Raw genomic sequence first — 23,660 nt, 5'->3', positions numbered from 1 at the left:
ATGTCAACTACCCATGTGAAGTCACTGAACGTTGGGCGGGGACTGGTGTGGCAGCGGGCAGGGATGGTTCCAGACTGGGTGCACTTGGCGGAGGGGGTAAAGCGGCCCCAGAAGTCCTGCTTCCCATGCGGGGAAGATGGCCTCAGTGCTGTTTGTTGGCTTGTTTGGGGTAAGAGGAGGGAGTTTCTTGCAGAACAGCCTGGCAGGGCTACAGGCTCTGCCACAGCGGTTTGGTGCTGGGCAAGGTGCTTAAACTCTCCCAGCCTCAGTTCCCTCCCCTGCAAACAGAAATGGACATGAGGGCGCCCATCTCGCAGGGTGGCTGGAGAAATACACATTCGGTGCAAAGGGCTTAGGTAGCGCCAAGTCCTGAGCAGGAGCTTGGCAAATATTACCTGTTGATGTTGGTGCTCACAATAACAATCCTTTGTTCCCAGCTATGGGTGACAAGGGGTGTTTCCTTAGGTTTGGGGGGCTTCGTTGTGGTGTTAATGTCAACGCACAGCTTCCTGGCTTGTCCCTTTTGGCTTCTGCAGACCCCCAGTTCCTGTTTCCCAGAATGATCCTTTGATCCCTTAGCCTCACTCTCCATCTTCATCCTTTGTGGGTCTCTGAGTGTGGATCAGCTGCGTAGACTTTGTCTATCTTAACTTTTTCCACGTGTACTTTCTTAGTTTTCATTTTCACTTGGTCTATCTCATCACTTGCCAGCTCATTTGATTTTAGGGAGTGCTTTAAGCGGACCATCAAAAAACATACGGATAGGGAAGCAGATTTGGCTCAACTGATACAGCGTCCACCTACCATATGGGAGGTTCAGGGTTCAAACCCAGGGCCTCCTGGCCCTTGTGGTGAGCTGGCCAACGTGCAGGGCTGATGTGCACAAGGAGTGCCGTACCTCGCAGGGGTGTCCCCCGCATAGGGGAGCCCCACACACAAGGAGCGTGCCCTGTAAGGAGAGCCACCCCACGCAAAAATAGCACGGCTCGCCCAGGAGTGGTGCCGCACACACAGAGAGCTGACGCAGCAAGATGACACAATAAAAAAGAGACACAGTTTCCTGGTGCCACATGACAAGCATGCAAGCAGACACAGAAGAACACACAGGGAATGGACGCAGAAAGCAGACAACAGAGGGGAAGGGGAGAGAAATAAATAAAATAAATCTTAAAAAAAAAAAATATATATATATATATACACACACAGATGATCTTCAGGGACAAAAGAGTCATTCTTGGCTGTTAGCATTCCAATTTTAACACCCCATATTTGATATAATAAAGAAATAAAATATAAACTTGGCCTCCTGATTGAATTTGTGATCAAGTATCATGTTATACAGTACTGAACGCCAACAGTGAATTTTTTCGAACTTATAATAAAATATTAATAAACCACTGTTTTCTTGGGGCACCGCAGTTTATCTACATTAGCTCATTTAATCTCTAAAACAATTCTGTAAGATAGGTATAATAACAACCTATTTACAAACGATGAGACTGAGGCATAGAGAGGTTAAGTAACTTACTCCAGGTTGTCACACAGCTTGGAGGATGTTTAAAGGTTTAAAATGAGGTCAGAACCCATCTTAGTCTTCTGTGCTCCATTCGGTCTCTAGGTTAAAATAATTTCATTCTGAAATATGTTTTACATTATACTGATTTGGTTAATTAGAACTTCATGCAATACTAAAATCTTCTATTGGGATATTTTCCACCTAGTTTCCATCTGTTCTTTAGTAATTTCTTTTAAAGCTATAATCCTTAAGTAGCTTATTAATAGTATAATGAGTGACTAAGTGGCAACAAACCTGAAAGGGGAAACTTTAAAGGAACTTAGACCATGCTTTCATTAATAGGCACCGAAGATCTGTCTCTTAGCCACACCTTGAGTTGAAGATACTAGAAGAGCATTAGCTACGGTAGAAGGTTAGGTGGGCTGAACTTGAGCTGTTTCTGTGCTGCATAAAACACATGGAAATAATTTGGGTCTGGAAGGGACCATTAAAAACTCAGAAATTGCCAAGTGAAAAACATAACAAATAAGTTGTGAAAAAGATCCATCTATTACTGGAGAGGAACAGACTCCAGCGCTTAGTAATATTCTTGGATCTTTGGAGCAGATGCTGTGGTTGAAGGTGAGGGCACCAGGCAACGGGCTGCCCATGTCAGTTATCCAGGGGACAGCAGCTCTATCTTCTTACGGAAAGAGAATAGAAAACAACCTCGGCTAAACAGTGGTGGAAAGCAAAGTAATTTGCTACATAATCAGGTTTTCTTTTATTTCTATTGAGTAAATTAATCAGTTTTTGGTAATTTGGGGGTTTGCGTTTGTCCCTGCTCTCTGCAGTTACTGAGCTCCAACTAGCCTCCTGTCTTCCCCTTGACTCTCTGGTCAAGTGCTTGCAAAGGGAAATCATTTATTTTCTTTCCCCTGTGCTACTGTGTGCTGGCTCCAGACTAGGCACTAGTGTCTTCTCATTGAATGCCCATCATAACTCTCTGTGGCAGGCATCATACTCCCCTCTTGCAGCAGAGACCACTGAGGTGAAGAGAAGTTGAGGCGCTTGCTTTAGGCCAAAGAGCTGGGACCTGGCAGAGTCGAAAATCCCGTCTCTGAAACCATACACCTTTGCACATCCCTTTGCAGAACTGCTGCCTGCCAGCTACCAATTTTCAGCCCGACTACAGGTCAAAGGATGCAGTTCTCTTTTTTGCATACCCTGCAGAGTCCATGTTCACGGTCTTTTTATTAAAACGAAAAATTTTGGGGTCACATGACAACTTTTTAAAAAAATTTCCCTTTTCTATCATCTTTTTTCTCCTTTCCTCCCTCGCTCCCTGCCTCCCTTCCATTATTTTTTTAATAGATATATTGCATGGGGTGAAGCAATATCAATTTGATAAGAAATCAGAGGGGATAAATCTCAAAGTGAGAAAGCGTTAATAGTCCATTACTCACTCTCCGGGTAAATAGTACGTTTTGGAAATGCCGTCATTCTGGAATCCACTTCTCCACAGATGGGGCATGCGTAAGTGAATCTGTAAGAGGCATTTTGGCCCTGAACACACAGGAAAAGTTATGGTTCAGTAACTCTGACTGGTTCTTGGAACTATCAAAATTCGTTTCTGTAGTGTCGATGCTGTTTCTTACTAAAGGAATACTCATGAGCCAGAAGAAGAAAAGCAGCTCCGACTATACAACACATGAAAGTTGTTAAAAATAGCTGGGGATTCTGCAGCATTTTCTACACTTTATTTTGGCTACTAATGTAGCTTGTAAATATAAGAATGTGTACTGTGTCTTGTCCTTTAACATGCAATGAACTTTGTTAAAACTGAGTTCAAGTAGATCAAGTTGCAACAAACTACTATAGACTAATTCCTTTATTGAAAACAATTATTTGCACTGTAGATATTTATATATGCATACATATACACACACATATATAAGTGGAATATATTATTAAAACACAATTAGAGTGATGCTGCTAAAGATGAGGAGTTAGGCTATGGAATGTTACTGAGGAATTGAAGAAAACTTGATATTGAGAGGGACTGTTGGTTTTGTTGCAGGAAGGGTGTATTCCTGGAATACTATTTCTAGATTTTTACTCAGGATTCCAGAGGAATAAATTAGGACCACGGGGACAGAAAAGGTCACCGCACCTGTAATCTTCACTGTCACCATTGCCACAATCGGCTCTGTCTAGTTTGGCTACAACACTGCAGCCATCAGTGCTCCTGAAGCGATCATAAAGGACTCTCTCAGTTGCACTTTGGAAGAGAAGATGGAAAACCTTCCCTCCGAGGTGCTGTTCACACCCCTCTGGTCCCTAGCTGTGCCTCTCTTCTCCGTTGGTGGTACGATTGGCTCATTTTCTATTGGAATCTTTGTCAATCGTTTGGGCAGGTGCAATTTGATGCTTACTGTCAACCTATTGGCGATCGGTGGTGGCTGCCTTTTGGTTGAGTTGCTTGAAATGCCCATCACAGGCAGCTTGGTTATTGGTCTCTTCTGTGGACTCTGCACAGGTTTTGTGCCCATGTACATTGGAGAGAAATCTCCTACTGCCCTACAAGGTGCCTTCAGTTCTCTCAACCAGCTGGGCATTCCTCGTTGGAAGTCGTCTTTGGGTCTGAAGAGCTGTGGCCTGTGCTATTAGGCTTCACCATCATTCCAGCTGTGTTGCAGAGTGTAGTGCCACCATTTTGCCCTGAAAGTCCTAGATTCTTGCTCATTAATAGAAAGGAAGAGGGAAATGCCAACGAGGTCCTCCAGTGGTTGTGGGGTATTCAGGATGTGAGCCAGGACATCCAGGAGATGAAAGAGGAGAGTGCTAGGATGGCACAAGAAAAAAATAAAACTCAATGTACTGGAATTCTTTAGAGCACCCAACTACTGATAGCCCATCATTATTTCCATCATACGTCAGCTCTCTTAGCAGCTCTCTGGAGTCAGTGCAATGGCAGTGGCTGGTTGTTCCAACTGGACCTCCAACTTTTTGGTGGGACTGCTTTTCCCCTTAGCTGCAGCCTATTTGGGAGGCTGCATTTGTATCATCTTCACAGGCTTCCTTGTTGTCTTCTGGTCTTCACCTTCTTCAAAGTCCCTGCGACCTGTGGCAGGACTTTTGTGGATATTAGAAGGGTTTTTGAAGGGCAGGTGCAGGAGGCCAATAGAGCCAGGAAAGACCCTTATTGTGGAGATAAACAACACCCAGCCTGGAAGGAGACCTCCACCACCAATGTCTAAGTCAGGACTCCTTCCCACCTCCCTCCCAACATGGAAAAGCAAATGCTCCCTGCAGGAGGGAAAGATCTCATCAGAATCTAACCCAGGACTGTTTCTAAATGCTGCTACTTGATTCCCTTCTCATCCTACACACTCTATGAGTAGACAGGTGAACTCAATGCTGGGGTTAGTCATATCTTCAATGGCTTTTTAAGTATTTCATTTCTTGAGCATTCTCTTCTGTTTAAGAGAGACCAGGTAAACCTACCTTCATTTCAGGAGGAATTGACCACTTGGCATAGAACAACTTGGCCAGCTCTTTTCCCCTTAGATTCTAATGTTGCCTAACAAGGACAAAGAAGGGAGTAAGAGTGAAGGTGTAGTTCCCCCAACCTCAGACTTGCCAGGAAGCAGGTGTACATGAGTGTGGAGGGCAGAGGAAGATTAAATAAGAGATTCCCTTCTTCACTTCCATACAGCTCTGCAGAGCAAATTCACTTGAGTGTGTTTATTTTATCTTCTGGTTTTGTTGCATAAATATTTATTTTTTTAAAGTGTAAAGTAAGTTTACCAAAATAATGGGAAACTTAAGGAGACTGAGGGAGAGGGAGGTGTTCAAAGAGAGGCTATGGGTGGAAGAAGACTGATACTGGAGAGATTTAAGTGCAGTAAGAAGGGAAGAATTTCAGGAAGAAATAAGAGTGTAGGGTATTATTGAAGGTACATGAGTGGTGCCTGAATATTGCACATTGCCTCATAACCATTTCTGTCATTCAGATAGAAAGTTTCGAGCATAAGTTCTCAGAAAAGTCATGTGCCTGTATAAAGATAAAAGCTCCTGGTTTCCTTTGGAACTTCTTTAAGATTACAGTGTACATGTAGTAGTACTTGAAATCTACAACTGTTGCTAAGATGGGCATTCTAGTTACTGGCCGTTAATGGGTTCTCATTTTGGGTGGAATCCAGAGAAGGGAAGCTCATTTCTAGCAATTCTCTCTCCCCTCACTGAACAAACAACTCCTTCCCTTTGTTGCAGACTCATGGGTTTGCTATTTTTTAAAATAAATTATTATTATTATTAAAATTTTATTTATTTATATCTCCCCCCCTCCCCTGCCCTGTTATCTGCTCTCTCTGTCATTTGCTGTGTATTCTTCTGTGTCTGCTTGTGTGCTCATTAGGAGGCTCTGGGAACCGATCCTGGGACCTTCTGGTGTGGGAAAGAGGTGATGATTCTCTTGTACCACCTCAGCTCCCTGTTCTGCTCTGTCTCTCCTCTGTGTCTCTTTTTGTTGATTCACCTTGCTGTGCCAGCTCCCCGTGTCAGCTGACACTCTTGTGTGGGGCGGCATTCCCACATTGGCCAGTACACTATGTGGGCTAGCTTGCTGCATGGGCCAGCTTGCCTTCACTAGGAGGCCCTTGCGCATCAAATCCTGGACCTCCTCTATGGTAGATGGGAGCCCAACTGCTTGAGCCACTTCCATTTCCCATGGGTTTTTTTTTTTTAAACACTTCCACCACTCATCTGGTGGGTGAGCCCTCCAAATAAGAAACTTAAAATAGTGGTTTTTGGTAGAGGTTCAGTATTTCTCCATTTTGTTCTTCAGGAAATTGTAGGTGTAGATTTTTGTTTTGTTTTAACCTATAGCCTTTTTAAAGGAATTTAGAGGAGAATATTCATAGCTAACTTGGAATTTAGCTAACCTCAGCTCTGGGAGAGGATATTTACTGAACAATTATTACCTAATTTAAGTTTGCTCTTTTGGGATCATGCTTGTTTACGTCCGTTTTAACACCTTAGGGAACTTGAACCTTTCTGATAGACCATATTTGAGGTTGTGTGTGCAGGGTAGCCTACGCTTGAGAGAGGATGAATGTATGGGCACTTTGTGCTGGGTGGAAGTAGTTGATTGGTCATTTGTTTCTTCTGTGTTCCTACCCTGCCTCCTGCCTTGAATAGAATGGATTCCCTCTCATGTATATAAATAACTGCCTCTGCTGGATGGAATCTGCATCTTAGGTTCTCTCCTAAACTTTAGAATTCAGTTCATCTGGCCACCTTTCCTTGTTGGAGAGTGGGGGAGAACTTCCAGATCCAGAGGATGAGGGCTCAGCTTCACTTTGGGCTCCAACAATGGGAGTGGGAAAGAAAGTGTGACATCAGGACCTCTACTCTCCCGGGGCCCCTGAAGGGTGGTGGTAAGAAGAAGGAGGCGTTCTTTTAAGGGGATAGGAAACCAATTGAAGGCTCACTTCTACTCCTGGACAGTTCTGGAGGGTTAGATGATAGAGGGATTTATTTCTGCTGCAAGATCATTGATGCCTCCACAATCATCTAGTTTCCCAGTATTTTTTTTTAATAAATGGAGATAGGACCCTGATGACACCTTCTCCCCATTTTTCATTTGATGCTTGATCTCCTTTTGTGCCTATTTCAGACCCTAATTTAACCAAACTCCTTGCCTATACAGTATTTTATTTTCAGTTCTCAACATTCCCTCTAGTCATGAGTCTCTGGATAAAACCCACCTATCTATGGAGCAGGACTTTGTTGGGAGAGGTACCTTCCTTCTAATTGCACTGCTCTTTCTGGCCCCTCAACAGCAGTGGGTTGGCACTAATTCAATTCAGTGTGGAACTTTTTCCATATCTCAGTGACCAGGTTGTGACCGTTTTCAAATGGATTTTTAAATTACTAATGTTATTGTAGTTCTTTGTTTTGAAATAAAACTTCTGAATGTGCATATAAAAAAAAACATAGTTGGATGCTTAATGTGACTCTTTTTTAAAAATTTTAAACTTCTACTGTTAAATTTCCAAGACTCTCTCCCTCTACCCCCATTTTAAAGGAGAGGAGAGGGGTTGGTGCTCACAGATAAGTTTCAGATAAGGTGCCCCACTTCTCTTTGTTTACATTTTCTAAACAGCAACAATGTGCAAAGCTCCTTGCTCTGAATGCTGCTCAGAACTGGTTGCTTCTGGGAACACCTTGTAGATGAGTAACAGAAAAGTGACCTCAGAATACTTCTGGAAAATCCAGTTTCTCCCACTGAATCCTCATGATCATTGAATGTGGAAACCACAAGCACGAAGGGCAGAAGGCAAGGGATGGAAAGTACTCATTTGTCTCATGCAGAGAAATTTATCTGGCATGATAAATTTTATGGGTTGACTTATCAACCCATAGTACTCGAGCACTCAGGTAGGTGTCCTGCTCCAAAGCAAAACAAACAAATCAAAACTAAGTAAATCCAATCCCTTCCACCTCGAGGTCACTGTTTTGTAATCCCAGTTGCTCACCCTTTGCTTTGCTTGCTTCCTTCTTTCTAGGGTTTCCATGCTGAACAGTTTACTTAATTCAACCAGGCACTCCTTCATCTGTTTAACAAGCATGCTCCGGGATCCAGATCCTATGTAACTTCTACAGTTTTCCAGTGTGAGTGAAAGGTAACCCGTGCTTCTGTGTGTGTATGTGTGTGTGTGCATTCACACAAATATAGGGGTATGCTAATACAACCTTGAAGCAACTAAAGAGAGCTCTCAAGGCCATAGGAACTCCTATCTTCAGGGAAGTGGATTTCCTTTACAAAGATGTAACCAAAACAAATCTGAACTTCCAGAGTTGTATATGCCTGGAGAAGAAGGCAGCAACTTTGTTAAAAATTCAACCAGTTACCTTGTGCTTCTGTTTCCTAAGGAATGTGTGTTCCGGAAGAGAAAACATCAGCATCCTATCCATCAAAGTGGAGAACACATTGTTTTATCTCTTTCCGTGAAAGTGTCAGGAATTTCCATTATTTCCTGTGGGAATTGAAATGCCTTCAAAGATATCTGTTGTAGGTTCCATGTTATATCTTAGCTACAATCCATTTCTTATGCCTATGTTAAATCAAAGAAGGAATCTTTATTGAAAATGGTATTGTTTGGAAATCAACAGTTAGCATCAGTTGACATAGCCTCTCACTTAAAACAATTATAGCCAGAAAAATTCTAATGGTTCATAATATCCACTTGGACTTGTGATTCATAAAGTTTAAAAGTATATGATTACTACATGTCTAGCTCCCGAACTGAATGGCCGGCAAGGCCAATATGATGTTTCAGGGTGATGAATAGAACTCCCCCAGTAATGTGTATATCTGAACTATGCTCTTTTGAACTGAAAAGACAGATCTTATGCATGTGTCAAAAATGTGGGTTTGGGGGAAGCAGATGTGGCTCAAGTAATTGGGCTCCTTTCTACCATATGGGAGGTCCAGGGTTCAATTCCAGGGGCCTCTTGGTGAAGGTGAGCTGGCCCGAGTGGAGAACTGGCCCGTGCAGGATGCTGGCCCATGTAGGGGTGCTGGCCTGCACAGCAGTACTTGCCCACATGGGGAGCTAGTGCAGCAATATGATGCAACAAAAAGAGACACAGAGGAGGCACAACAAGAGATGCAGCAGACCAGGAAGCTGAAGTGGTGCAAGAGATTAAACACCTCTCTTCCACTCTGGGAGGTCCCAGGATCAGTTCCCAGTGCCGCCTAAAGAGAAGACAAGCAGACACAGAAGAACACACAATGAATGGACACAGAGAGCAGACAACAGGGGGTGGGGGTGGGGGCAGATAAAGAAATAAGACTTTTTAAAAAGGGTGGGTTTGGAAGTGCTGGTATGGGGATTGCTAATGTCTGTAAGCAGATTGATTAACAATAGGTAGAGAAAGAGTGGCACCCGTAAACTGTGGCCATAATTTAGGAAAGGGAATTAGGATTGTGAGTAAAAAGCAGAGGCAATCTGGGGTTGGCTAGAGCAGAAGCTATCCCTGCAGTTTGCAGACACCTCCATGGCAGGGATGGCGTTGGGGGTGGGCTATTTAAGCAGATAAATATTCCAAGGAGTCTGGGTGCAGATCATTTTCCTCTGTCTTATGCCTGCTGGTATCCCCTTTAGTTAGGCAACATCATTCACTAGAAACCACTAGCTTTGAAACCAGCCATCCCCTTTTTTAAAAAAATAGCCATAGTCAAAATTCAAAAGCTTGTTTTATGCATTATTGAAGATTTTAAATATTTTCATATTCCTTTCAAATCTGGGAAAATTGCTCAGCAGGCTACTGGATGGCATGTCTTTCCTATAGTACAGAATGATAAATCCAGGGCCTGTATTGTAGTGCATTACTTATATTGGTATAACAGGCTAAGAAAAACGAATTTAGGATACCTATCTTTTGAAAAAAAATCCTATTCTCTTACTTGGTGGTCTATAGACAAACTATAGCCTGCAAGATTCGTGTTTTGATCACGCACAGTTGTTTCTGCTCCATTCTGACAAGGATTTTCTCCATTTTTCATCAGTTCAATCCTTGCAGATTCACATGTGTCTCCACTGTCTGGCCCAACACTTAGTAAATGTTCAATAAATGAATAAAAGGAGCTAACATTTATCGAGGCCTTGCTACGCTGCTGGCACAGCCCTATGAGATAAGTCCTATTTTACTTCCCTTCTAACGTGCAGAAAGAGTCCTAAGCCAATCTCCAAGGTCACCCAGATGATAAGTGGCACAGCCTAAGATACAAACCCAGAGCCTCGATCCTTAACCAACATCACAACATAGCAAGCAGTGGTGGCAGAAGCCCCCTTTAAAAGATTTATGAAGTGTTTTCATCTTCAAACTGGGGATCCCTGTACAAGGTCAAGCTTTACCTGCTTCAAAAATCAGGTATAGAAATGTCTGAAAACCACACATGTATGTGTGGGGATGCAAAAATTTAATTATCTCAGGATCTCAGGGACCAACAGGCAAAGCTAAGTTTCAATGCTAATTACACGATTTCCAGAGTCCAGTGCAAGTGAAAGCATGGGGGCTCCTTTTCTGAAAAGCAGGAATAAAGTGCTGTTTAAATATAAACTGCAAGATGTTTGCTTTCTCCAGTGGTTTCCCAAGACAGGCTATTGTGCTTTTTATCTGTGTTTTAATTTTATTTTATTTTAGGAGGTACTGGGGATTGAACCCAGGACCTTTTACGTGTGAAGCAGGTGCTCAACCACTTGAGCTACACCTGGTCCCCTTGATCTGTGTTTTTTCCATCCTTTCTCCTGGTAGCGTAGCAGCAGAGCACGTGCAGACCCTCATGGTTCCCAGGGTCCTGCTGGGGAAGACTCCCCGTCCTCCCCCACTTCTGGACTCACATACTCTGCCCCCTCTGGGGTCCAGAAGTCATTCTCCTCTTCCAAGGGTCCGATACCCAGCCCATAGTGAACTGGCGGCCCCCAAGGGATGGAGACCTCTGCGCCTGGTGGGGCTGGCGAGGGGCTCACGCTGTCCGGAGGTTCGTGGAATATGCTAGGACACTCCCAACAGGTCCCATCCTGAGATGCACCTGACCCGGGTGCCCTCTGCCCCTGCCCCCAACCCCCACTGTGGCCTGGTGAGAGGAAAACCTGGGTGGGGGGCGGTGGTCCTAGGGGAGGGTGAGTGGACCCAGGACACGGGGGGCCCCCCACCTCCTCCCCCACGCCATGCAGACTTCCCTTATAAAACACAAGTTCGTAAATAAAATTCCTAAGAGGTTCAGGACGGCGACCACGGAGCCTCACCCTCTGGGCTCCGGGCTGGTCTGAGGCTCCAGGAAGTGGTCTCCAGCTCTGGGGAAGCCCCCCTGGGTCCTCTGTCTTCCCCAGCCCAATACCCATTTTTGAACGCTGCGTAAAACTAGATCCCTTCTGAGTTTTAGGGATTCAGGAGGGGCTCTGAGTGAAAACTGAATCCCTTCATGCTCCTCTGGTGTCTGCCTGGCACGATTAGAAAAAATTCCAAGCCCCTTCTCATGCCCGAAGGACCTTAGGAAACCGGCCCCGCCAACCCCTGCCGGCCGTGTCCTCACTCGCCTGTCCTTGTCTCTGTCCTCTGAGCCAGGACCATTTCCACCTGGTGTTCCCTCTGCCCGCAGCATCTTCCTGGCAGGCTCCTTCCTTCAAATGGCTCCTCCTCCTTGGAGCTCTTTTCCTGCCTATCCCCAGCCATCCCCCAGCCCCCAACAACTGCAGCAGCACACTGCCACTGCCCGCTGGCTCGCCTTGTCGGGGCACTGAAAGCCGCCTGGAGCCACCTTGCTGTGTCTTGAGTGCGTTCACTGTCCTGACTCTCTCGCAGGTTAAGGAGGGCTGCGAACTTGTCTGCTGCGAGCACCTCTTTAACCCCAGGGCCTGGAACAGATCCTGGCACGTGTTAGGTGCACAATAAATATTTAAAAACCTTATTGGTGGGAAGCGGACTTGGCCCAGTGGCTAGGGCGTCCGTCTACCACATGGGAGGTCTGCAGTTCAAACCCCAGGCCTCCTTAACCCGTGTGGAGCTGGCCCATGCGCAGTGCTGATGTGCACAAGGAGTGCCGTGCCACGCAGGGGTGTCCCCCCGCGTAGGGGAGCCCCACGCGCAAGGAGTGCACCCTGTAAGGAGAGCCGCCCAGCGTGAAAGAAAGTGCAGCCTGCCCAGGAATGGTGCCACATACACAGAGAGCTGACACAACAAGATGACGCAACAAAAAGAGACACAGATTCCCTGCTGCTGACAGGAATACAAGCAGACACAGAAGAACACACAGCGAATGGACACAGAGAGCAGACAGCTGGGTGGGGCGGGGCGGGGCGGGGCGGGGGGAAGGGGAGAGAAATAAAAAAATAAATCTTTGGAAAAAAACAAAACCTTACTGGTGGGAGGCAGATATGGCTCAATGGATGGTTCGTCCGCATACCATATAGAAGGTCCAGGGTTCAAAACCCAGGGCTTCCTGGCCCATGTGGTGAGCTGGCCCATACACAGCACTGCCGCATGCAAGGAGTGCCATGCCACGCAGGGGCGCCCCTGTGCAGGGGTACCCCCCGTGCAAGGAGTGTGCTCTGCAAGAAGAGCCGCCCCATGCAAAAAACACAGCCAGCCCAGGAGTGGCGCCAAACACACAGAGAAGCTGATACAGCAAGATGATGCAACAAAAAGAGACTCAGATTCCTGGTGCCGCCTGACAAGAATGCAAACAGACACAGAAGAACACACAGTGAATGGGCACAGAACAAACAGTGGGTGGGAGGAGGGGAAGGGAAGAGAAATAAATAAAATAAATCTTTAATAATAAATAAAAATGTCATTGGTGGGATGAGTGAATGAATGAATGAATGCACGGGTGGACTGTTTTTACGAATACCTTCGTATGTGCACAGCATGAGTTCCGTGGGACACACGTGAGCCACAAGAGGAAGAGGGCTGCTCCAGCCCTGGGAGGCCTCTCAAGCCCATGGATGCTTGGACATCCCGAGAGCTCCAGTGCGTGGGCCCAGGAGGCCGTGGGGACAGGTGGGACAGCGTGTCCAGGGCTGGGAGATGGTATAAGCCCCAGAAGCAGCCCCAGGTGTGGAGGCCTCGTGGAAGGGATGAGATCAAAGGCAGATGACAGGTTATGTTTGCCTGCAATGAAGGATGGACCCAAGGCAGTGCCAGTGGACACCGGGAAGAGGGCAGGGACTTCGGGGAGCCCATGTGTATCTTTCTACACTAATGTGTGACTTCAGCTCTCTCTCTCCTCATTTTTAACATGGCAGATCAGAACAGGATGGCCCCCTAGGGCTATGGCTCAACCGAGTAGGAACATGAAGAATGCTTAGAAGAGCTCCAGGTGCATACAAAATGATAGGTTGGCATTTCTTTGTATTCATTATTTTTCATTTATTATTTTCCTTCCACCAAAACTCACACTTGGATGCCTGGTCAATGTTTAGCAATCAAGAACTAGGTCAAGGATTTTGAGTTGCCTCAACAAAGCTTTGACCAAACATCTACCCTGTGCAAGGCAAAGGGGCCTCCAAATCCCACCGCATGGTCCTTGCTCTCGAGGAATGCACAACCCATTAGCGGAGAGGACATGGAAACAAGGCTGATTAGCAAGAAAGCCAGGGTCAAACACTGTGTTGGTTTGAATCTTTTGCAGGCCCCAGAAAATTATGCTCTGAAATGGAATGTATTGTGAACCCTTGATTAGATCAGATCAGTTTTCAAGGCTGATTGCTGCAGCAGGGGATAGCCCAGGTGGGTCTTAATTCTCTTACTCGAGTCCTTTATAAATGGAGGAATCAAAAGTGACAAACACAGAAAAAAGCTGCGGAGAGAGAGAAGAAAACCCAGAAGCTGAGAAAGAAGTCCCCAGGACCTGGGAGCTGGACTCAATGGAACATAGAGGCTGCGAGGAAGCCACTTTAGCAGGAAGCTGAAACAATGAAGCCCAGAGGAGAGGCAAGTAGCAGGCAGACACACCGTGGCCCTGTACCCAATCGCCCACAGCTGCAGCTCGCAGAGAAAGCGAGCCTGGAGGAGAAGGAAACTGGCAGATGCCACCATTGTGCCTTGCCATGTGCCTCGTTTCCACAGCTGCACCTCGGTGAGAAAGCATCTCTGATGATTTGGACACCTTCCCAGCCTCAGAACTGTAAGCTTTGAATCTAATAAATCCCCCATTGTAAAAGTGAACGTATTCTGGTCTAGTGCTTGGGGAGCCCTTAGCAAACTAAAACACTCATGTTATTCAACAACAAGTGCTGCAAGAGTGCCGAGAGGAAGGGGCCAAGGAGGGTCTCAGCCCTACTCAGCAGGGGTAGGTCCCTGTTAAAGGATCATTTTTAAAAAGGTAAAATCATGACTGTCTTACAAACATAAAATGAAGGCATGTCCAAGATTTTATTTTGCACCTTGATTAATGAGGGAATTATTAAAACGCAGCAATAAATGCTTCTATAATTTGTTAAGCTGCCTTTGGTCTGTTATTTTATGTTTTGAAATTGATATAAAGTCTACTAATTTGGAAAAAAAAAAAAGTCCAAAAGAGGATCCAGAGAACGTAAATAAGCAATCAGGAAGGCCAAAATAAATTTGCTAAGAGATGCAGAAGTGGCCTCTTCCACAGGTGGGAAATGAATTGCATCTGCACCTGAACGAAGTTCACGGGCGTCTCTCTATGGACGGGACTCGCTGGTGTACCTGCTAACTTTCCACAGCTTACAGTTATAAACGAGCTCAAAGGCAGTGCAAGGCACAGGCCCCCACGGAATCAGATAACCTGCAGCGTGGGCCTAGCAGTTCCTCAAAAGCATGCCTAGTAATACTTTAGGTCCATTTTAAGGCCTTTTACAGTTTTTCCTGACTCTCACTGTAATGCACGGACAGGGTGGAGTAAAGGAGTGGTGGGGGAGGTAGTCTGTTGCCATGACAACAAGGGAGGGGGGAGATTGAGAGGGGGGAGTGGGGGGGGCAGGGGGGGCCAACTTGGCCTCTTCCTGGATCTCCTGGCCTACACTTGTCAGCAATGTGCCGGGGGAGCGCAGGACCTCTTGGTTTAGAGCTTTAGGGTCTAAGTACCAAAACCTCTGAATGTTCAAACACAGGAAGCTTTATCACTTTTTTGCACCTTGCTCAAGGTCAAAAGGTGCTGTGAGTTCTTTTATCAGAATCATTTCCTACGTAATAAGGACCAAAGGCGAGACCATGAAGAAGTAGGATTTGATGGGGGAGGGCAGGAGCTGCTGGGTATTTATCTACAAGGCTGTAGGAAATTCTCTCACTTCATTTCTTGCAGTCTTCACAACGACCCTACAAGGCTGGCAACATCAGTCCCCATTTTTCAGGGGAGGAAACTGAGAGATTAAGCAATTTTCCCTGGATGAGGCTAGAGGGGCAGGGATTGTGCTCTGTCTTTGTGCTCAGGCAAAGAGCCAGGATAGGAAAGCGGTGGTGGGCTCTGGGGTGGTGGGGTGGGAGCTTTGGGGGTGCCCGTCACCAGGACCCTGGGGCCTGGGGCTAGAGGTGGGCCTGATGAGGAAAGGTGGTAGGTGCTGATGATGTTGAGTCTGGCCTTGACTTTTATTTTTTTAGGAGGTACTGGGGATTGAACCCAGGACCTCATACGTGAGAAGCAGGCACTCAACCACTTGAGCTCCATCTGCTCCCCAGGCCTTGACTTTTGAGCAAGGACACCAAAGGGCTTCTATCTAGGGGTGGCTTTATCACAGGCCTGGCAGATGGCCGAGCAAATCCATCAGAAAACCCAAGATCCATTCCCTGCATTACTGCGTCCAGGCTGCACGGCTGGTTCCTTCACTTGACTCAAGTTGTGTTACTTCACCTGTGGAACTGGGCTTCGGGCAAGAAAACTTCTGAGGTCATTTCCAGCTCTAGTCCTAGAGCATTGGTTTATCTCTGATAAATTCTGCAGGTCATGGAGAACAGGAAAGTGCAAATGAAACCAGTTTATTACAAACACCAGAAAAAGAAAAAAAGAATCAAAGCAAGTTCCATCCAAAGAGGGACACCCCTTGGAAGTCGGTAAGCCTGCCAAACACCTCTGCCTGGCTAAAGGCAGTCCCAGGAATCTGACTTCCCCCGTCAATAAGCACCTAAGTTTGTGATGCTTCTAGCATGCAAGTCTTAGTTAAGGTTTTAAAGGCCGTCTTTGACATTGGTACTTGATGTGAACTGAGAGAGGAAAAGTGGGTAGGAAAAGCCTGGGGTCATTTACTACCCAGCAGTCTCCTCTGGTTATCTGCACCCAATGCCTTTAGCCTGCCTTCCTTGTCCACTCGTTTGCTCAGACTTTCCACCTTCACTGCGGATTACCGAAGCTCAACTGGAGACTCCTGAGTGCAAACCTATCACTAAACACAAAACAAAAAGGAAGGCAGCCAGGAGACGGGCAGTGCTGAGAAAACCAGCATTGGAAGCATGCAGGGCTTCTCGCCACACTTCTGGGCATACACCCTCCAGCCAGGCAGGTCAGGACCTGTGGCTGCCTTGCCGCCATCTCCGTTTCCTGACCCCGGGATGTCTTAAACCGTTGGGGAAGGACGTGCAGTCAAAGCATCTGTTAATAAACTGGAAGCTCGGAAGGAATCCTGACTTTTTAAAGCCCTTTCCCAAGATACAGCCTGCTCAGGGCACCTTATCCAAGAATCCTAAGGCACTTACCAAAGTGCCCAACCAGAAACTTGGGGTTCATTCATTCATTCACTAAACCTTTAAGGAGCACTTACTATGTGTCAGGTTCTATGTTGACAGCAAGTACAACAGTAAAAGTCCCTGACCTCAGGGAACTTACATTCTAATGGGGAGACCCAGACAGTAAACAAATAAGTTCCTATTATGGGAAAAATATGCAGAAAAACAAGGCAAGGGAAAGGGATAAAGGTGCTGGAGAGATGGTATTTTCTTTACGATGCCATGGAGAATTTCTCCGATAAAGTGGTATTTCAGCAGTCTGAATGAAATGATGGAACAAGCTCCCTGTATCTGGGGGAAGAGGTTCCAGGCAACATGTGCAAAGGTCCTGGGGCTTGTGCATGCTTGTGTGTGTGTGGAAGAGCTGGAGGGCCAATGTAACTGAAATGATAAAGTGATCCAAGGGGAGAGTAGTAAGAGATGGAATTAAGAGGGGGTTGGAGTGGGAGTGCAGATCAGATCAAAGTAAAAATTCAGTGAGGTCATTGGCTTTTACTCTGAGTGAAATAAAAAGTGATTTGAGGGTTTAAGGCAAAGGTAACATTTTCTGACTTATATTTTTAAAATATAAGTGTGAAAAATAGAATTCAGAGGGGCAAGGATAGAAGAAGAGATACAAGTAGTAGGCTATTGTAGTAGGTCAGAGCTTCTCAAATTTTAATATGTAAATAAATCACCAAGGGATCTAGGTAAGATGCAATTCTGATTCCTCTCAGATGACACTGGAGCACTTGCATTTCTAACCAGCATGCAGGTGAGCTGATGTTGCTGATCCAAAAACTACACTTTGGGTACAAAGGTCTACATGATGTAGAATAGTGGCTGGTACCATGTGGTGGTGGAATTGAAGAGAAAGCATCAGAAGTGCCAGCAGGATTGTTGGTAAACTGGAGGTTAGGTGTGAGAGGATGTTTTTGGACCAAAAGAAATGGAAAAACAGAAGCAACAGTTGTGGAAAGGGGGAGACCTCAGGAAGTACTGGTTTGAGGACAAATCAATCAAGAGTTGAGTTCTGGGTATGTTAACTTAGAGATGCCTGTTAGAAATCCCAGGGAAAGTATTGAGAAGGAATTTGGGATTATAATTCCAGAATTCAGAGGGGAGGCCTAGGCTTGGGGTATAAATTTGAGAGTAGTCAATTTGTAGTTTATATTTAAAGCCCTGGGGCTCAGCAGGATCCCAGAGGGAGTAAGTGCAGATGATGAATGGGGTAGACTGAGGATCTGGAACTTGGGAAGGCAGGGGAGGCAACACCAGGGGTCTGAGAAGTAGTGTTCAGTGTGGAAGGAGAAGAAATGAGAGTGGTTTCTGCAAGTCAAGTGAACAAAGTGTCTCAAGCAGGAGCTTAATCAACCACAATCAATGCTATTGGTAGGTCAGATAAGATGGACTGAGACTGAACCATTGGCCTCGGCAACTTGAAGTCACTGGTGACCTTGTGAGAACTGTTTCAGGGCAGGGGTGGGTGTGAGAGCCTGACTAGAGTGGGCCCAAGAGAGAATGGGAAGAGTAGATGTGTAGGCAGAAGTTGAACAATTCTCTGAGCAATTTTGCTGTACAATTGGAGAGAAATTGGGCAGTAGTTGGAGAGAATTTTTTTTCATATGTGTGTGTGAGTTTGCCAGATACCAAAAACAGGAGTTTAATGTTTTATAGTTTGGAGGCTAGAAATTCAAAATCAATCTATCAGCAAGCCATGCTCAGTCCAAAGTCTATGGCTTTCTGTTGGTGGCTAGCTGGCAATCAGTTTCCATTTTCATCAGATGGTGATCTTCTCCTTTGTCTTCCCTTTGTTCTTAAGGTCCACCCTGATTCAATTTGGCTTCACTGATATAGGATCTTTGAAGATCCTATTTACAAATGAGTCCACACCGACAGGAGCAGAGGTTAGGACCTAAACATGTGGTTGGGAAGGACACAATTCAATTCCCAGCAGAGGACAAAGTGCTACTTACAGCATGCTGTTATTCTGATTAGAATAATCCAGTAGATGGAGAAAAACTGATGATATACGAAGAGATAGGGGTGGGGTCTAGGGTGAGACAATTTGGAGTTGATTCCTGTAGTGGATGGGAGTGCCTGGCCATGGAGAAGCACATGGACCAGTCTTTCATAGTCTCCAGAGAGAAGGCAGAGTACATGCTTACAGATGCAGGCCAGGTGGATTTGGTCATGGAAGCATGCAGGAGTTCTGAACTTTTCTATTTTTTCATTGAAATAGGAGGCAAGTTCAACGACGGAGAGTGAGCCATAGCTAGCAGCTAGGACCAACGTTAAATCAAGTGCATCTCATTACAGGAGTGAGACAGGCCCACCCATGGACTCATGTTGCAATTAGCCATGGTGAGTGCTGAGGCAGAGGCAAGCACCCACACCCTGTGGGCCCGAGGCGCTCTTGCTAAAACCAGAATGGGGGAAACTGATGTGGCTCAACCAGTTGGGCTCCCGTCTACCATATAGGAGGTCCAGGGTTCGATGCCCAGGGCCTCCTGGTGAGGGCAAGGTGGCTCACGTGGGGTGCCGGCCCACGCGGGAATGTCACCCTCTGCAGGAGAGCCGCCCTGCATGGAATGCCCCACACACGGGAAAGTCACCCCGCTCAGGAGTGCCAGCCGATGCAGAGAGCTGGCGCAGCAAGATGACGCAACGAGAGACACAGAGAGAAAATAAAAAGATGTAGTAGAACAGGGACCTGGAGTGGCACAAGAGAGTAATTGTCTCTCTCCCACTCCAGAAGTTCCCAGGATCAGTTTCCAGAGCCACCTAATGAGAGAATAGAAGCAAACACAGAAGAACACAGTGAATGGACACAGAGAGCAGACAACCAGGAGTGGGGGGTGGGCAGAAATAAATAAAATAAATCTAAAAACAAAAAAACAAGAAAACAGAATGGCCACGGGGCAGGTCGCTGGAGAGGTGACCCTGGAGTCGAGACTGATGGGCATATTGGCCAGGGGTGAGTCACTTCCCAGGAAGAGGGACTGGCTGAATCTGGGGTTGCTCAGCACTGAGGAACTCAGTCCATCTACAAGAGCCATGTCCCCCTAAAGTGAGAAAAGCCTCCACCTTGGGGCACAGGTCTGTGCTGCAAATGGCACCAATGAGGGCAAGTCCAGCATATGGGACCCTGGCCTGGCTTTGTGTCCACGGGGCTGCATAAGCCCTAACTAGACTCCTGTCTCTAATTTGTCCACCCAGAGGGAAATCCTTTTTTTTTTTTTTCCTAGTTAGTATAAAGTTGCCTTATAGGCTAGGAGAACCCGATTACATTTCATTAGCTTTCTGTATATTAGAAGTACTTCCTCTAAGAGTTTCGAAGGGTTTTGCTGAGAACTGCACAAAGGAAATACCATTCTAAGCCAAGGAGCCTACCCAGCCTTGGGCCGGGGCTCCACCTCCGCAGAAGCCAGAATTTAGAGATGGGAAAGGAAAGCTTCCAGGCTCTTGCTTCCCGCTTGCTCCTCGCACGGAGGCTGGGAATTTGAGAGCCAGCGAGGGACTCAGGTCTGCAGTGGGAGGTCGTTCAGGCTCAAAGCAGCACCACCCCGTTCTCGTTCTCCACTTGACCGTTGAAGACTGAGCAGTATCCCCGAGACTGGGTGATGGGCACGGGCAGGAGAGGGTGAGCAGGCCCAATGATGTAAGAGGACGCGCATCAGCTTGTGAATGCCGTGAGGTCTGGTGCCAGGGAGCTGGCACGTAGTAGATGCTCCATAAACATTTGTTATGATTGAATGAGTGAATGAATGAAGGATACCTGGAGTGGACAAGAAATGTTCCCCGAAGAGAAAGACCGGCTTCCACAGGCCACAAGGGGGGGGGGAAGGAGAGTGTAGGGGTCAGAGCGGGGGGCTCAGAGTGTTCTGGAAATTCTGCCAGGCTCTTTTTATTGTCCCCGTCATACCTGCTCCTCCTCCTCAGGATGGTATTACTCGGAAACCAGCTATAACTCTGATAGTCAGCAAATGATTAGGTTGTTTAGAGCTCGAAGGGTTTGTTCTCGACTAATTGAACTTTATGCATCTGGCTCTTGACTGAACATTATTCAAATATTGAACTATGAACATTACCATGTGGTATACCTTAGGCACCATTAGATTGATATTAGCACCTGCTAGGGAACATTTTATGATGTGTGCTAATAAACTCCCAAGGTGGGAAATGAACCTAAGACATATGTGAGCACCTCTACAGCAAATCCTACTGGACTCTCATTTTAACATTTTTGCTGAATGATAATGTAGCTTCCTTTACATGACACATAAAATTCAATGTGCAGTCCATGAAAACTCCATCTTTTTATCACCATTTTATATGCTAGAAAAAATACATAACTGTAATATGTACTGTGTGGCAGCAGAAAATAAATAGTTTTTCAACTCCCACTGTGAAATATGGGGACAATCCTGAAAACTTTTCAAATGTCTGTTTGTCAATGTCACTTATGAAAAACTCTGAACATTTACATCTCTCTAGAGAGCTGAAAATCACCAGATAATATTATAAGAGTAATGATAGTTCTTTGGAGAAAAAAAAAACAGTTAAACAAAATGCATTCCAGCCTTGAAAATGTCAAGCATACACTATAAAATAGGAAAATACCTATATAAACATACAAACGAATGACATGTTCCATCAGAACACATTCAGAGGAAAAGCGATTTTCCTGTCTCGACTGTTAGAGATGGCTAATGTGCCTGTGCTATGAGCAGCTTTCTTGTCCACTCAAACATTTCCTTGGTTTGCACACTGGAGAAGGCACTACACAAGGAAGTCTCTCAGCAGGCTGGCACCAGTACCTTCACCTGTGTGCAGCCGTGGGCCAAAACTCCCTTCAGGCAAGAAAGATTCCCTAGCTATTTTCTAACCCGTAGAAATTTCTGTTCTAGGTTAAGAAGAGTAAGAAGAAGGAGCAGGAGGAGGAAGAGGTGGAAAAGGAAGACGGAAAAAGAGAAGGAGAAGAAGAAGGGGAGGGGGAAAAGGAGGAAGGAGAAGGTGGAGAAGAGTAATCCATGGCTGCTCTTACATTGGTTGAGGGCACCAAGAAATTTTGAATAACAGAATAACAGTCGTTTATAAAATATAATGACGAGTCAGCAGAAACTGCTTGCAATATTTTCCAGCTCAAGGTTTGGAACTAAAGAAGCGTCTTGGGAATGGGTTGCCAAGACCCTTCAGGACAGCCGTGTGGCAGACTCAGGTGACAGTACCTCAGCGGAAGCACCCCTAGAACAGTACAGTACAGTGGAACCTTCACCTACACACCATCTAAATTGTCAAGTGCTCTGAAGTCTACACATTTCCTCAGAGCAAGATTTATTTTTAAAATATCAGAACTAGTGTTGGGCTAGAAAATAGATTTTGGATGTGTGAATCACAATATGGAAGTTGGGCTTGGCCAGAATCTTGCCTTCTGATTTAAAAAAAAATGTTTCTGAAATAGAAGCTACCATAAAAATGTACAACACTGGGTAAACCTGCTGCACTAACATCTGAGGAACTGGCTCTCTTGGCTGCCTGCAAAGTACAGAAACTTCTCTCTGAATCATCCAATGCCTCATTAATCTGCGTGCTGTGGCTGAGCCAGAGCCATTTGGAGCAGCTGCCCTTTTAAAGCTCTAATAAGAAAAGGTACAGTTACCAAAACCCAGATTCCCACAAGAGGGGCAAGTAAAACTGAAGATGAAAAGTAGCCACCATGCAGAATAAAAGGGAGAGGATGAGCATTTAATACCTAGCACAGGAAGGAGTGACTACCATGTGCAAGGGGCTTTGTGTACATTGACTCACTTGTCCTCGCAATAACCCTTTCCACTAGAAGTCGGAGATTGGACCACGTTCCCCGAAAGACATGTTCAAGCGCTAACCCTGTCCTCTGGGTGTGAACTCATTTGTGAAGAGGATCTTTGAAGAGCCTGGGAGGATGTGGCCAGACTGAATCAGGGAAGGCCTTGATCCAGGATGACTAGAGTCCTTATAAATAAGAGAAATTGGACACAGAGGCAGAAGCCATAAGAGGCACAAGGAGACACGCGCCATGAGACAGAGGGAGAGACTGGCTGCCACAAGCCACCCCCAGAGCGCTCTGGACTTTGGAGATGTGGCCTCCCAATACCTTGATTTTGAACTTCAGCTTCCCAAACTACGAGACAATATATCTCTGCTGTTTAAGCCAATCGGTGTGGTATTTGTCATTGCAGCTCTGGCAAACTAAGGCATCAGGCTTGATTATTCTCAATTTACAGACTGGGAAATTACAGCTAGGGAAAATTTCGTGAGTTGCCCAAGGTCACTCACATACCTGACGTTAACACTAGGTCTTAGAATTTATATCTCTTTAATTAGTCAAGAATGTATGGGGGCAGCAGACTTGGCCCAGTGGTTAGGGCGTCCATCTACCACATGGGAGGTCCGCGGTTCAAACCCCGGGCCTCCTTGACCCGTGTGGAGCTGGCCCATGCGCAGTGTTGATGCGCGCAAGGAGTGCCGTGCCACTCAGGGGTGTCCCTGCGTAGGGGAGCCCCACGCGCAAGGAGTGTGCCCCGTAAGGAGAGCCGCCCAGCGCGAAAGAAAGTGCAGCCTGCCTAAGAATGGCGCCACCCACAAGGAGAAATGACACAACAAGATGACGCAGCAAAAAGAAACACAGATTCCCGTGCCACTGACAACAACAGAAGCGGACAAAGAAGAACACACAGCAAATAGACACAGAGAACAGACAACTGGGGTGGCGGGGGGGGGCGGGGGGAAGGGGAGAGAAGTAAATAAAATAAATCTTTAAAAAAAAAGAATGAATGGGAGTAGGCGTAGCTCAGTGGTTGAGTGTCTGCTGCCTGCTTCACGTATAAGAAGTCCCAGGTTCAATCCTCCCCTCGCCCCTCCTACCTTCTAAAAACAAACAAGAATG

At 46.0% G+C, this 23,660-nt stretch overlaps 1 pseudogene; it reads left to right on the top strand.

The window, feature by feature from the left end:
- Positions 1 to 21,762, top strand: LOC101421883 (solute carrier family 2, facilitated glucose transporter member 3-like; annotated as a pseudogene).
- The last annotated feature ends 1,898 nt before the right edge of the window (positions 21,763 to 23,660 follow it).

This window comes from Dasypus novemcinctus, chromosome 16 (assembly GCF_030445035.2).
Source record: "Dasypus novemcinctus isolate mDasNov1 chromosome 16, mDasNov1.1.hap2, whole genome shotgun sequence".
NCBI lineage: Eukaryota > Metazoa > Chordata > Mammalia > Cingulata > Dasypodidae > Dasypus > Dasypus novemcinctus.
This window is presented reverse-complemented; position numbering and strand designations above follow the sequence as displayed.